Raw genomic sequence first — 16,733 nt, forward strand, 5'->3', positions numbered from 1 at the left:
AAGATTTAGAATCTCTCGATCGTGATTTAGATTATTTGTTACATTAACTCATTCTAGAGAGATTTTTTATATGGATATAAAGCTCGCCCTAAGACATCATGATTTTACTGTACCGATGTTTATGACTCACTAAATTTTTATTGATAATGATTATAAATTTATATGCACAAATAAAAATTTAAAAAATATTTATTCAATTATTTCATAATTTCGGAAATCATTTTGAGATCTAATCTTTATTATTGATATAATCAAGATAATATTTTATAATATGAAATTTTAATAAAATATTTTTAAAATATCAATGAGATCTTGATAATCTTATTTTAATGATTTCTATATTATTTTATAATTAAAAAGTATTTTCTTTATTATTGATAGAATCATTGTAATATATTATTATCAATTTTGTAATTTACGATTATGATAATATAATATTAAAATATTAAGGAGATCGTGATAAATCATATCGGAAACTAATCTTTATTATTGATGTAATCAAGATAATATTTTATAATTTAAAATTTAATAATATATTCTAAAAATATCTATGAGATCATGATAATCTTATCGATATCTTTCCTAATAGAAAATCCCTATCATACTAACGGAATAGGGTGTCTTTGATTGCTATAAAGCCCTAAGAAGTAAATCAGTTTGATGATGATCGTGGTGGTGATGTTGTGTAGCCCACGTTTGATTGGCATAGAAAGACCGAGCGTCAGAATCTGCTCGCGAATGCGAGCGTCAGAATCTGCTCGCGAATGCGAGCGTCAGAATCTGCTCGCGAATGCGAGCGTCAGAATCTGCTCGCGAATGCGAGCGTCGGAATCTGCTCGCGAATGGGCTTGGGATGACTCCTCTCATGGGGTATGTTTTTTTTTCATTTATTTGATAGATTCATGTAAATTTCTCTGATCATAAGATGTACTTTAAGAGTAGTTGGAACACTTGGAATCACTTTTATTGCGATATCAACGAGACTATAATTAGAAAATCAGGTACAAATATATTGATGTGTTTTCTCTAACAAAAAATAAGTAGATCGGTTTATGACATGCTAGTGATGCTTTGTTTCGGTGTTATAGCGGATGCATTGGTGTCTACTGGGCTTGCTAAACTTGGATATCGATATGTCAACATAGGTATGTCTTTCACAACCTCACTCACAATTTCATTTTCTTTAGATTTAGAGAGAGTAAATATGATGAATTGTCTATGGCATGGACATTTAGATGATTGTTGGGATGAGCATGATCGCGATTCAATGGTTTGTAAATGGGGTTTTATTGACTGATTTATGATATGATGCATCAAGTGTATTGCTCATAGATACTTCAAGGCATCCATTTTAGTGTTTCATCAACTCTCATGGTCATTCATGGATGCTTCCAGGGTTATATGGTGCCAAAAAGGTTGACATTTCCATCAGGAATCAAAGCTCTTGCGGATTATGTTCATGGCAAGGGGCTTAAACTTGGTATTTACTCGGACGCAGGGTAAGTCTAGCGGAACAATGAATCCTGATCATCTCTTTATGACTGTCTCGATCTGTGAGTTCTTGAAATAAGACTTGTCGGGCATTGTAGGCACCAAACATGCAGCCAGACGATGCCAGGTTCGCTTGGTCATGAGCAGAAAGATGCTAAAACTTTTGCTTCCTGGGTGAGCGTGCGTGGTCGAATTGTTGAAGCTTTCTCTGATACGAATTAGCTTTTTGATTCTTCTTATTCTTGTACTAGGGCATTGATTACCTCAAGTACAACAACTGTAACAATGATGATTTGAAACCGATGAAGCGCTAAGGTTTTCTTTTTTTTTTTTTGTCTCGGTGAGATTTCGTGTGTGCCACTAAAACAAGGAAGAACTGTCGATATAGGTATCCTGAGATGACTCGAGCTCTGATGAGAACAGGAAGACCAATTTTTGTCTCTCTAAGTGAATGGTAAAGAAGAAAAAGAATACTAGATAATATGAGCAAACAATTCTTGCTTCTTCGCTGATCGACTCTGCTCTTATTCTCTCTGATTCAGGGGAGACATGCACTCGGCATTTTGGGCTGACAAGTTGGGGAATAGTTGGAGAACAACTTTCGACATAAACGATTCATGGGAAAGGTACGGTCATTCATCTTTGTTTCTTCTTGATGTTCTTGTGTGGCATAATGTTTGTTGTTTCTTTATGTTGCAGTATGGTCTCGAGGGCAGATCAGAATGAAGTTTACGCTGAGCATGCAAGGCCCGGCGGTTGGAATGGTAAGTGCCTGCATAATTAGCCGATCCCATCATTTTTTGTGCAAGACATCTGTCGGCTTACGTCTATAGATCCAGACATGCTCGAAGTTGGAAATGGTGGTATGAGTAACGATAAGTAAATCGTGCACTTCAGCCTCTGGGCTGCCTACAAGGTAGCATAACTCTCTCTTTCTCTCTCTCTCTCTCTCTCTCTCTCTCATTATCTTTCTGCATGGTGAAGATTCTATTTACATATTGCTCCACTCTAATCTAATCCATCCTTGCAGGCTCCTCTTATTATCGGTTGTGATGTAAGGAGCATGACCAAGGAAACCTTGGCTATCCTTGGCAACGAGGAAGTGATTGCTATAAACCAACGTAGGCATATGCGACGAGTTCGATCGATGGGGCTCTCATGCGCATGGCTTTCACATATGGTTTGTTTTTTGATGAACAGATCCTCTCGGTGTTGAAGCTAAGAAGGTGCGAATGTATGGAGATTCCGAGGTTGGTAATTGGCATTGCAAGTTGTTCTCATATTCTGCCATCCCATGAAGCACGCAAGTCCTGAGATCATGGAAGTTTGGATGTAGGTTTGGGCAGGACCTCTCTCTGGATACAGAACTGTAGTTGTTCTGTTGAACCGTTCCCCTGAATTCAGAATCATCACATTTGGAAGGTACTCCAAATGTTTCGCCATCTTCTCCTACACATTGTAGTCACCGATTGACAGTTGTAGTTAACATGGTTGTACATTATTGGTTGCTATAGCATACGACATTGGAGAAGAGGTTCGTGAACGAACTGAGAGTCAACGTGCACCACCATGCCTGCAAGATGTTTCTGTTGATGCCTCTTACATTATCAGAAGAGGATGAACTGAAAGTCTAGTCACTGCTCGGATGAATAAATACATGTACAAATTCGATGCTTGAATTTATTGGTATTTTAATGAAGTAGATGGCTCGTAGGATGAATAAATTCATGTACAAATTCGATGCTTGAATTTGATGGTATTTTAATGAAATTGAGGAATACGAGCTTTTTTTATTCATGACTTGTTTTCCCTAAGAAATTGCATACTGTGATATTCTTTTTCATGTGCGTAAGCTATGGTTCCGATCGGGGATCGATTTTAACGTTTGAAGATCACGCGATGAGCGAGTGGGTTGTGGGGATCTCATCTCATCCCTGTGCTTGTGCCGCGTCGAGAGTGTCATCGTACGCGTCCCATTAAATGTGTTATGGACTATTTTTGAATTGTGTGCTTATAATTTTTCAAGCATTTTAGGAACTTATTTGTAGATTTGATCACTTTTCATTTAATTTTTGATTTTGATAGGGCAATTTGGTTGTTAAGAAATCTCACCGTCATTTAATAATTATCAATTCTATAATTTACAATTATGATAATATAATATTAAAATATTTAGGAGATCGTGATAAATCATATCGGAAATCTTTATTATTGATTGAATCAAGATAATATTTTATAATTTAAAATTATAATAATATATTTTTAAAATATCTATAAGATCGTGATAATTTTATCTCAATGATATCTATATTATTTCATAATTTAGAAAAAACATATTCTTTTTTATTGATAGAATCATGATAATCTATTATTATAAATTTTATAATTTAAGATTATGATAATATAATTTTAAAATATTTAGAAGATCGTGATAAATCATGATTTAGAATCCCTTAATCATGATCTCGATTCTTTGTGGTACTGATGATTATCACTTACTAAATTTTTATTGATAATATTATAAATTTATATGCATAAATAAAAATTATAAAATATAATAATTATATATTTTATTTTAAAAAAATAATTATTAAATAATTTCATAATTTCGGAAATCATTTTGAGATCTAATCTTTATTATTGATAGAATCAAGATAATATTTTATAATTTAAAATTATAATAATATATTCTCAAAATATCTATGAGATCGTGATAATCTTATCTCAATGATATATATATTATTTCATAATAAAAAACATATTCTTTATTATTATAAATTTATAATTTAGGATTATGATAATATAATATTAAAATATTAAGAAGATCGTATCATGGTTTGTTATGATTTAGAATTTCTCGATCATGATTTAGATTCTTTATTGCATTGAATCGTTCTAGAGAGATTTTTGAAAATCATTTTGATATCTAATCTTTATTATTGATATAATCAAGATAATATTTTATAATATGAAATTTTAATAAAATATTTTTAAAATATCTACAAGATCTTGATAATCTTATCTCAATGATATCTATATTATTTTATAATTAAAAAAATTCTTTATTATTGATAGAATCATGATAATATATTATTATCAATTTTATAATTTATAATTATGATAACATAATATTAAAATATTTAGGAGATCGTGATAAATCATATCGGAAATCTTTATTATTGATTGAATCAAGATAATATTTTATAATTTAAAATTATAATAATATATTTTTAAAATATCTATAAGATCGTGATAATTTTATCTCAATGATATCTATATTATTTCATAATTTAGAAAAAACATATTCTTTTTTATTGATAGAATCATGATAATCTATTATTATAAATTTTATAATTTAAGATTATGATAATATAATTTTAAAATATTTAGAAGATCGTGATAAATCATGATTTAGAATCCCTTAATCATGATCTCGATTCTTTGTGGTACTGATGATTATCACTTACTAAATTTTTATTGATAATATTATAAATTTATATGCATAAATAAAAATTATAAAATATAATAATTATATAATTTATTTTAAAAAAACAATTATTAAATAATTAATAAATAATTATTAAATAATTTTATAATTTCGGAAATCATTTTGAGATCTAATCTTTATTATTGATAGAATCAAGATAATATTTTATAATTTAAAATTATAATAATATATTCTCAAAATATCTATGAGATCGTGATAATCTTATCTCAATGATATATATATATTATTTCATAATAAAAAACATATTCTTTATTATTATAAATTTATAATTTAGGATTATGATAATATAATATTAAAATATTAAGAAGATCGTATCATGGTTTGTTATGATTTAGAATTTCTCGATCATGATTTAGATTCTTTATTGCATTGAATCGTTCTAGAGAGATTTTTGAAAATCATTTTGATATCTAATCTTTATTATTGATATAATCAAGATAATATTTTATAATATGAAATTTTAATAAAATATTTTTAAAATATCTACGAGATCTTGATAATCTTATCTCAATGATATCTATATTATTTTATAATTAAAAAAATTCTTTATTATTGATAGAATCATGATAATATATTATTATCAATTTTATAATTTATAATTATGATAATATAATATTAAAATATTTAGGAGATCGTGATAAATCATATCGGAAATCTTTATTATTGATTGAATCAAGATAATATTTTATAATTTAAAATTATAATAATATATTTTTAAAATATCTATAAGATCGTGATAATTTTATCTCAATGATATCTATATTATTTCATAATTTAGAAAAAAACATATTCTTTTTTATTGATAGAATAATGATAATCTATTATTATAAATTTTATAATTTAAGATTATGATAATATAATTTTAAAATATTTAGAAGATCGTGATAAATCATGATTTAGAATCCCTTAATCATGATCTCGATTCTTTGTGGTACTGATGATTATCACTTACTAAATTTTTATTGATAATATTATAAATTTATATGCATAAATAAAAATTATAAAATATAATAATTATATATTTTATTTTAAAAAAACAATTATTAAATAATTAATAAATAATTATTAAATAATTTCATAATTTCAGAAATCATTTTGAGATCTAATCTTTATTATTGATAGAATCAAGATAATATTTTATAATTTAAAATTATAATAATATATTCTCAAAATATCTATGAGATCGTGAGAATCTTATCTCAATGATATATATATTATTTCATAATAAAAAACATATTCTTTATTATTATAAATTTATAATTTAGGATTATGATAATATAATATTAAAATATTAAGAAGATCGTATCATGGTTTGTTATGATTTAGAATTTCTCGATCATGATTTAGATTCTTTATTGCATTGAATATTTTTGAAAATCATTTTGATATCTAATCTTTATTATTGATATAATCAAGATAATATTTTATAATATGAAATTTTAATAAAATATTTTTAAAATATCTACGAGATCTTGATAATCTTATCTCAATGATATCTATATTATTTTATAATTAACAAAAATTCTTTATTATTGATAGAATCATGATAATATATTATTATCAATTTTATAATTTACAATTATGATAATATAATATTAAAATATTTAGGAGATCGTGATAAATCATATCGGAAATCTTTTTGAGATCTAATCTTTATTATTGACGTAATCAAGATGATGTTTTATAATTTAAAATTATAATAATATATTCTAAAAATATCTATGAGAAGCAAATCGGTTTGGTGATGATGATGATCGCGGTGGTGATGGTGGTGATGTTGTGTAGCCAATGTTTGATTAGCGTCGAAGCAAGATCGATCGTCGAGCATCGGAATCTGCTCGCGAATGGGCTTGGGATGACTCCTCCCATGGGGTATGTTTTTTTTTCCGATCATAAGATTTTTAAGAGCAATTGGAACACTTGGAATCACTTTTATTACAATATCAACGAGACTATAATTAGAGAATCAGGTACAAATATATTGATGTGTTTTCTCTAACAAAAAATAAGTAGATCGGTTTATGACATGCTAGTGATGCTTTGTTTCGGTGTTATAGCGGATGCATTGGTGTCAATTGGGCTTGCTAAACTTGGATATCGATATGTCAACATAGGTATGTCTTTCACAACCTAACTCACAATTTCATTTTCTTTAGATTTAGAGAGAGTAAATCTGATGAATTGTGGACATGTAGATGATTGTTGGGCTGAGCATGATCGCGATTCAACGATTTGTAAATAGAGTTTTATTGACTGATTTATGATATGATGCATCAAGTGTATTGCTCATAAATACTTCAAGGCATCCGTTTTAGTGTTTCATCAACTCTAATGGTCATTCATGGTTTCGATCGGGGATCGATTTTAACGTTCGAAGATCACGCGACGAGCGAGTGGGTTGTGGGGATCTCATCTCATCCTTGTGCCGACTCGAGGAGTCATCCCGTCATCGTACGCGTCCCATTAAATGTGTTACAAACTATTTTTGAATTTTGTGCTTATAATTTTCGAAGCATTTTAGGAACTTATTTGTAGATTTGATCACTTTTCATTTGATTTTTTATTTTTGATTTTGATAGGGCAATTTGGTTGTTAAGAAATCTCACCGTTATAAATTATAAATAATTATAAATTTATAATTATAAATTTATTGATAATAATTATAAATTTATTATCAATAATTCTAAATTTATTGATAATAATTATAAATTTATATGCATAAATAAATATTAATTATATGTTTTATTTCAAAAATAATTATAAAAAAATATTTATTAAATTATTTCATAATTTTGGAAATCATTTTGGGATCTAATCTTTATCATTGATATAATTAAGTTAATATTTTATATTTTAAAATTATAATAATATATTCTCCAAATATCTCTAAGGTTGTGATAATCTTATATCAATGATATCTATATTATTTCATAATTTAGAAAAACATGTTCTTTATTATTGTTAGAATCATTATACTATATTATTATAAAGTTTATAATTTAATATTATAAAAATATAATATTAAAATATTAAGGAGATCTTGATAAATCGTATCATGGTTTGGATATAAAGCTCACCGTTTTGAATTAAGGAGAACTCGATGTGGAGTCGAGTTATTTGATGGAGTCGAGAACTCGGCGTGGAGTCGAGTTAAACCTCCTAAGTTCGATCTGGGATATGTTGGGCCTTGAAGAGGACATCAAGCTAATTGAGTTGGGGATATTGTAACATCCCATTAGTCCCACATCGGATGTGGGACTAATGGGATGTGGGGGGCGCGAATTCGTCAATTTGGGCTCCAAATTTGAATTGATTTTGGGTTTCCCGGTGCTGGCGGTGCCACCGCCGGAACTCTCGGGTTCTGGGCGGTGCCACCGCCTAGTCTGACGGTACCACCGCCCGACCTTATAGGTCACTAGTTGGGCTCCAAACTTGGCCCAAACCAGTCCAAATTCGGGCCCAGTTGGCTCCTAACCAGATTATAGGATTAACTCTTAATCCTAACTCTAATTACATGTAAACTACGAAATTAAGACATAGTCCTAAGTAGGTTTTTAACCGGCAACGTCGAGTTTCCTTTCGGCGAGCTTTCCGATGAACTTCCGACGGACTTTCGATACACCCTCGGATTTCTTCCGGTAGACTCCCAGCAGGCTCCCGGTCTTGTGACGAGTTCAGCGAGTCTTTGGCAAGTAGTCGAACCTTCTCAATGATCTCTGCGAACCTCCGACGATCTCTCCGGTGGACTTCCAAAAACTTCGGCAAGTCCTCGATTCCTTCTCGGTTGGTTCCGGTGGCACTTTCAATGAATCTTCGGACTTTCGGCGAACTCACGAACACCCATCGAACTTGACTCCGGTAGACTTGCTTTATGTCTTCAAGCTATTGTAGTTAATCCTGCACACTTAACTTAATAATATGGATTAGATCAATTAACCCATCAATTGATTTCATCATCAAAATCTGAGATTCAACAATCTCTCCCTTTTTGATGATGACAATCAATTGATGATGGAGTTAAACATAACTCTCCCTATCTATATACCATATAATGAGAAGATAAAAACACTTGAATTTAATCTCTTTGAATTCAAGCCTAAACCGATAAGTTCTATCCGTTGAACTTATCGTTATTTTCTATAAGCATGAGCAAATACAAAACTTCGTATTTCTCATAATTTCAAGCTATGAAAATTATTTTCAAGTCGAATGATAAAAGACAATTATTATTTCAACAAGAGATATGAACTTTCAACATAAATCTCATGATATAAATGTAAGGCATGATTTCATATGATCATGAGATGAAACGACAACCAATCTAAAAACTTTCATATTACGATATTCTTAAAAAGTTTTGTGATGCATATAAGACATTTTTGCGATGCATATAAGACATTTGCATTACACAACATATTAGCTTTTGCAATTCATATAAGTCATGCTATTACATTTGCAATGCATATAAGACATTTACATTACACAAGCTTTTGCAATTCATATAAGTCATGCTATCGATGCATATAAGATATTTGTATTACATAAGTTTTTGTAATTCATATAAGTCATGCTATCGATGCATATAAGACATTTGTATTACACAACATATTAGCTTTTGTAATTCATATAAGTCATGCTATCACAACATATTAGCTTTTGCAATTCATATAAGTCATGCTATCACATTGGTACAAGTCATCAATCTTTTGCTCATTCTTCTCCCCCTTTGTCATCAACAAAAAGGAGATGAGACTTTAATCATACAACTTGTGATTATAAAATCATTGGAAAAGGAGTTCAGCATAAAGATCGATCATACAAAATTCATCTCATTAGAAAAATTCAGCATTCATACAAAAAGGAGATGGCAAAATGACAAAGCTTTAACTTTGCATTAAGATTAACTATACAAGGATCACATGTCAAGATAGCAGAATAAGAAGGCATATCGATTAATCCTTAAGAGGAAATCTATAGTTCTTATACATGACATCTATCTTTTCATTCATTTGTCGTAGTTCCTTGCGAGGAAGAGAGTTTGATCCAACAAGAATCCCTCTCTTAGGCTTCTAAAGGTTAGAATGAGGGTGAGAGAGGTTTAGAGGGTTCTAGGGAGGGTTCTCATGGGTTGGGGGCGGTTCCACCACCAACCCTAACTTATGTACTGATGAGGATTCTCGGGTGGTGCCACCGCCAATCCAAGTGGTGCCACCACCTAGGGATCGAGCGCCCAGGCGGTGCTACTGCCAGTTCTAGCGGTGCCACCACTGGCATGACAAAAAAATTTTTCTTTCCCTCCCTTTTTTTTTTTTTTCAGAGGTGTTTGATTCAAGATATAATAGGGTCTTGGATTGCTCTTTAAGATGTCATTTGTAATCGAAAAACAAAGAACAAGTCAAATCCACGAAAATCGAAAAGAGGATGAAAAATTTTGGAAAATACATACAATCAAGCTCATTCATAAGGACAATTTAAAAAATAATTATAAAAATACTTATTAAATTATTTCATAATTTCATAAATCATTTTGAGATCTAATCTTTATTATTAATAGAATTAAGATAATATTTTATAATTTAAAATTATAATAATATATTCTCAAAATATCTATGAGATCCTGATAATCTTATCTCAATGATATCTATATTATTTCATAATTTAGAAAAACATGTTCTTTATTATTGATAGAATCATTATAATATGTTATTATAAATTTTATAATTCAAGATTATAATAATAAAATATTAAAAACTAAGGAGATCGTGATAAAACATATTATGGTTTATCATGATTTAGAATCCCTTAGTCATGATATCGATTCTTTGTTACACTAACTTATTCTAGAGAGATTTTTGGTAATGGATATAAAACTCACAATAGAACGTCATGAATTAACGGTACCGATAATTATCATTCACTAATTTTTTATTGATAATGATTATAAATTTATATGTATAAATAAAAATTATAAAAGTATAATAATTATATATTTTATTTTTAAAAATAATTATAAAAAATAATTATTAAATTATTTCATAATTTTGAAAATCATTTTGAGATCTAATCTTTATTATTGATAGAATCAAGATAATATTTTATAATGTAAAATTATAATAATATATTCTCAAAATATCTATGTGATCGTGATAATTTTATCTCAATAATATATATATTATTTCATAATTTAGAAAACATGTTCTTCATTATTGATAGAATCATTATACTATATTATTATAAATTTTATAATTTAATATTATAAAAATATAATATTAAAATATTAAGGAGATCTTGATAAATCGTATCATGGTTTGGATATAAAGCTCACCGTTATGAATTAACGGTACTGATGAATATGACTTGCTAAATTTTTATTAATAATGATTATAAATTTATATGCATAAATATAAAAAATATAATAATTATATATTTTATTTAAAAAAGTAAATATAAAAAATATTTATTAAATTATTTCATAATTTCAGAAACCTTTTTGAGATCTAATCTTTATCATTGATATAATCAAAATAATATTTTATATTTTAAAATTATAATAATATATTCTCAAAATATCAATGAGATCGTGATAATCTTATCTAAATGATATCTATATTATTTCATTATTTAGAAAAACATATTCTTTATTATTGATAGAATCATGGTAATATATTATTATAAATTTTATAATTTAGAATTATAATAATATAATATAAAAATATTGAAGAGATCATGATAAATCATAACATAGTTTATCATGATTTAGTGATCAAGATTTTTTGTTATACTAACTCATTCTAAAGAGATTTTTTGGAATGGATATAAATCACAAGACGTCATAAATTAACTAAAATTTTGCATCGATGAGCATGACTCACTAAATTTTTACTAATAATTATTATAAATTTATATTCATAAATAAATATTATAAAAAATTATATTTATATTTTTATTTAAAAAATAATTATATATAAAAAATATTTATTAAATTACTTCATAATTTTGGAAATATTTTTGAGATATAATCTTTATCAATGATATAATCAAGATCATATTTTATAATTTAAAATTATAATAATATATTCTCAAAATATCAATGAGATTGTGATAATCTTATCTCAATTCGTGATAATCCATTGATCGTGATCATGATTTTTTATTACACAAACTCATTCTAGAGAGATATTTGGTATGAATATAAAGCTCACAATTTAAGGTACCAATGAGTATGACTCACTAATTTTTTATTAATAATGATTATAAATTTATATACAAAATAATAATTATTAAATATAATAATTATATATGTTATTTAAAAAATAATTATAAAAATATATATTAAATTATTTCACAATTTCATAAATCATTTTGAGATCTAATCTTTATTATTAATAGAATTAAGATAATATTTTATAAATAAAAATTATAATAATATATTCTCAAAATATCTTTGAGATCATGATAATCTTAATGATATCTATATTATTTCATAATTTAGAAAAACATGTTCTTTATTATTGATAGAATCATGATAATATATGATTATATATTTTTTAATTTAAGATTATAATAATAAAATATTAAAATACTAAGGAGATCGTGATAAAACATATCATGGTTTATCATGATTTAGAATTACTTAGTCATGATATCGATTCTTTGTTACACTAACTCATTCTAGAGAGATTTTTGGTAATTGATATAAAACTCACCATAAGACGTCATGAATTAACGGTACCGATAATTATCACTCACTAAATTTTTATTGATAATGATTATAAATTTATATGGATAAATAAAAATTGTAAAAGTATAATAATTATATATTTTATTTTAAAAAATAATTATAAAAATATTTATTTAATTATTTCATAATTTTGAAAATCATTTTGAGATCTAATCTTTATTATTGATAGAATCAAGATAATATTTTATAATGTAAAATTATAATAATATATTCTCAAAATATCTATGTGATCATGATTATCTTATCTCAATAATATATATATTATTTCATAATTTAGAAAAACATTTTCATTATTATTGATAGAATCTATCATTTAAGATTATGATAATATAATATTAAAATATTAAGAAGATCATGATAAATCATATCATGGTTTACATTGATTTAGAATCTCTTAATCATGATCTTGATTATTTGTTACATTAACTCATTTTAGAAAGATTTTTGGTAATAGATATAAAACTCACCCTAATACGTGATGAATTAACGGTACCGATAATTATGAGTCACTAAATTTTTATTTTAATGATTATAAATTTATATGGACAAATAAAAATATAATTATTATATATTTTATTTTAAAAAATAATTATAAAATATTTATTAAATTATTTTATAATTTCATAAATCATTTTGAGATCTAATCTTTATTATTAATAGAATTAAGATAATATTTTATAATTTAAAATTATAATAATATATTCTTATAATATTTTTGAGATCATGATAATTTTTTCTCAATGATATATATATTATTTAATAATTTAGAAAAACATGTTATTTTTTAGTAATAGAATTATGATAATATATTATTATAAATTTTATAATTTATTATTATTAGAATATAATATTAAAATATTAATGAGATAGTAATAAGGTTTATCATCATTTAGAATCTCTTAATCATGATCTCGATTCTTTGTTACACTCTCTCATTCTAGAGAGATTTTGGTAATGGATATAAAACTCACCCTAAGACGTGGTACTGATGATTATCACTCACTAAATTTTTATTTATAGTAATTATAAATTTATATATATAAATAAAATTTATTAAAAATAATAATAATATATTTTCATTTAAAAAATAATTATAAAAAATTTATTAAATTATTTTAATAATTTCAAAAATCATTTTGGGATCTAATCTTTACTATTGATAGAATCAAGATAATATTATATAATTTAAAATTATAATAATATATTCTCAAAATATCTATAAGATCGTGATAATATTATCTCAATGATAATATAATATTAAAATATTAAGAAGATTTAGAATCTCTCGATCATGATTTAGATTATTTGTTACATTAACTCATTCTAGAGATATTTTTGATATGGATATAAAGCTCGCCCTAAGACATCATGATTTTACTGTACCTATGTTTATGACTCACTAAATTTTTATTGATAATGCTTATAAATTTATATGCACAAATAAAAATTTAAAAAATATTTATTCAATTATTTCATAATTTCAAAAATCATTTTGAGATCTAATCTTTATTATTGATATAATCAAGATAATATTTTATAATATGAAATTTTAATAAAATATTTTTAAAATATCTATGAGATCTTGATAATCTTATTTTAATAATTTCTATATTATTTTATAATTAAAAAACATTTTCTTTATTATTGATAGAATCATTGTAATATATTATTATCAATTCTATAATTTACGATTATGATAATATAATATTAAAATATTAAGGAGATCGTGAGAAATCATATCGAAAACTAATCTTTATTATTGATGTAATCAAGATAATATTTTATAATTTAAAATTTAATAATATATTCTAAAAATATCTATGAGATCGTGATAATCTTATCGATATCTTTCCTAATAGAAAAATCTTATCGATATCTTTCTTAATAGAAAATCCCTATGATTGGTGTAGAAAGACCGAGCGTCGGAATCTGCTCACGAATGAGAGCGAGTGTCGGAATCTGTTTGCGAATGCGAGTGTCAGAATCTACTCGCGAATGGGCTTGGGATGACTCTTCTCATGGGGTATGTTTTTTTTTTCATTTATTTGATAGATTCATGTAAATTTTTTGATCATAAGATGTACTTTAAGAGTAGTTGGAACACTTGGAATCACTTTTATTACGATATCAATGAGACTATAATTAGAGAATCAGGTACAAATATATTGATGTGTTTTCTCCAACAAAAAATAAGTAGATCGGTTTATGACATGCTAGTGATGTTTTGTTTCGGTGTTATAGCAGATATAGGGCTTGCTAAACTTGGATATCGATATGTCAACATAGGTATGCCTCTCACAACCTTACTCATAATTTTATTTTCTTTAGATTTAGAGGGAATAAATCTAATGAATTGCCTATGGCATGGACACGCAGATGTTGGGCTGAGCATGATCGCGATTTAACGGTTTGTAAATGAGTTTTTATTGACTAGTTTATGATATGATGCATCAAGTGTATTGCTCATAAATACTTCAAGGCATCCGTTTTAGTGTTTCATCAACTCTCTCTCTCATTATCTTTCTGCGTGGTGAAGATTATATTTGCATATTTCTTCACTCCAATCCAATCCATCCTTGCAGGCTCCTCTTATTAACGTAAGGAGCATGACCAAGGAAACCTTGGCTAACCATGGTAACAAGGAAGTGATTGATGTAAACCAAGGTAGGTGAGTTCGATGGGGCTCTCATGAGCATGGCTTTCATATATGGTTTGTTTTCTTATGAACAGATCCTCTCGATGTTCAAGCGAAGAAGGTGCGAATGGATGGAGATCACGAGGTAGAACATGGAAGTTTGGATGCAGGTTTGGGTAGGACCTCTCTCTGGATATAGAACTGTAGTCGTTCTATTGAATCGCTCTCCTGAATTTAGAACCATCGCAACCCAATGGGACGACATCGGTCTTCCACCAAACATGGTTGTGGAAGTCAGAGATCTTTGGAAGGTACCCCAAATGCTTTGCCATCTTCTCCTACACATTACAGTCACCGATTGACAATTGTAGTTAACATGGTTGTACATTATTGGTTGTTGCAGCATGTGACACTGGAGAAGAGGTTCGTGAACGAACTTAGAGCACCACCATGCTTGCAAGATGTTCATGTTGATGCCTCTTATACTATATTAAGAGGATGAATCGAAAGTCTAGTCACTACTCGGATGAATAAATACATGTACAAATTCGGCTTTTTTTATTCATGACATGTTTCTCCTACTAAGTAGAGGGCTTGTAGGATGAATAAATTCATGTACAAATCCGATGCTTGAATTTGATGGTATTTTAATGAAATTGAGGAATACGAGCTTTTTTTATTCATGACATGTTTCTCCTACGAAATCGCATAATGTGATATTCCTTTTTATGCGAGTAAGCTATGGTTCCGATCGGGGATCAATTTTAACGTTCGAAAATCGCGCAACGAGCGAGTAACTGAGAGTCGACGTGCACCACCATGCTTACATGTTTCTGTTGACGCCTCTTACATTATCGAAAGAGGATGAACCAAAAGTCTAGTCACTACATGTACAAATTCGATGCTTGAATTTATTGGTACTTTAATGAATTAGAGGGTGAATAAATTCATGTACAAATTCGATGCTTGAATTTGATGGTATTTTAATGAAATTGAGGAATACGAGCTTTTTTTATTCATGACTTTCCCCTAAGAAATCGCATAATATTCCTTGTACGCTTAATTTTCGAAGCATTATAGGATAATAAAGTATATAGTATTTGCAGATTTGATCACTCTTCATTTGATTTTGATTTTGATAGGGCAATTTGGTTGTTGAATTCTATTCTTTGTTATACTAAGTTATTCTAGAGAGATTTTCGTAAGACGTCATAAATTATAAATAATTATAAATTTATTGATAATAATTATAAATTTATATGAATAAATAAAAATCATAAAATATAATAATTATATATTTTTTTTAAAATTAATAATAGGTATAAAATATTTTTTTAATTATTTCATAATTTATGAAA

At 27.2% G+C, this 16,733-nt stretch overlaps 1 pseudogene; it reads left to right on the forward strand.

The window, feature by feature from the left end:
* The first annotated feature begins 790 nt into the window (after positions 1 to 790).
* LOC135613925 (alpha-galactosidase 1-like) lies at positions 791 to 3,125 on the forward strand (annotated as a pseudogene).
* The last annotated feature ends 13,608 nt before the right edge of the window (positions 3,126 to 16,733 follow it).

This window comes from Musa acuminata, chromosome BXJ2-6 (genome assembly GCF_036884655.1).
Source record: "Musa acuminata AAA Group cultivar baxijiao chromosome BXJ2-6, Cavendish_Baxijiao_AAA, whole genome shotgun sequence".
Taxonomy (NCBI): Eukaryota; Viridiplantae; Streptophyta; class Magnoliopsida; order Zingiberales; family Musaceae; genus Musa; species Musa acuminata.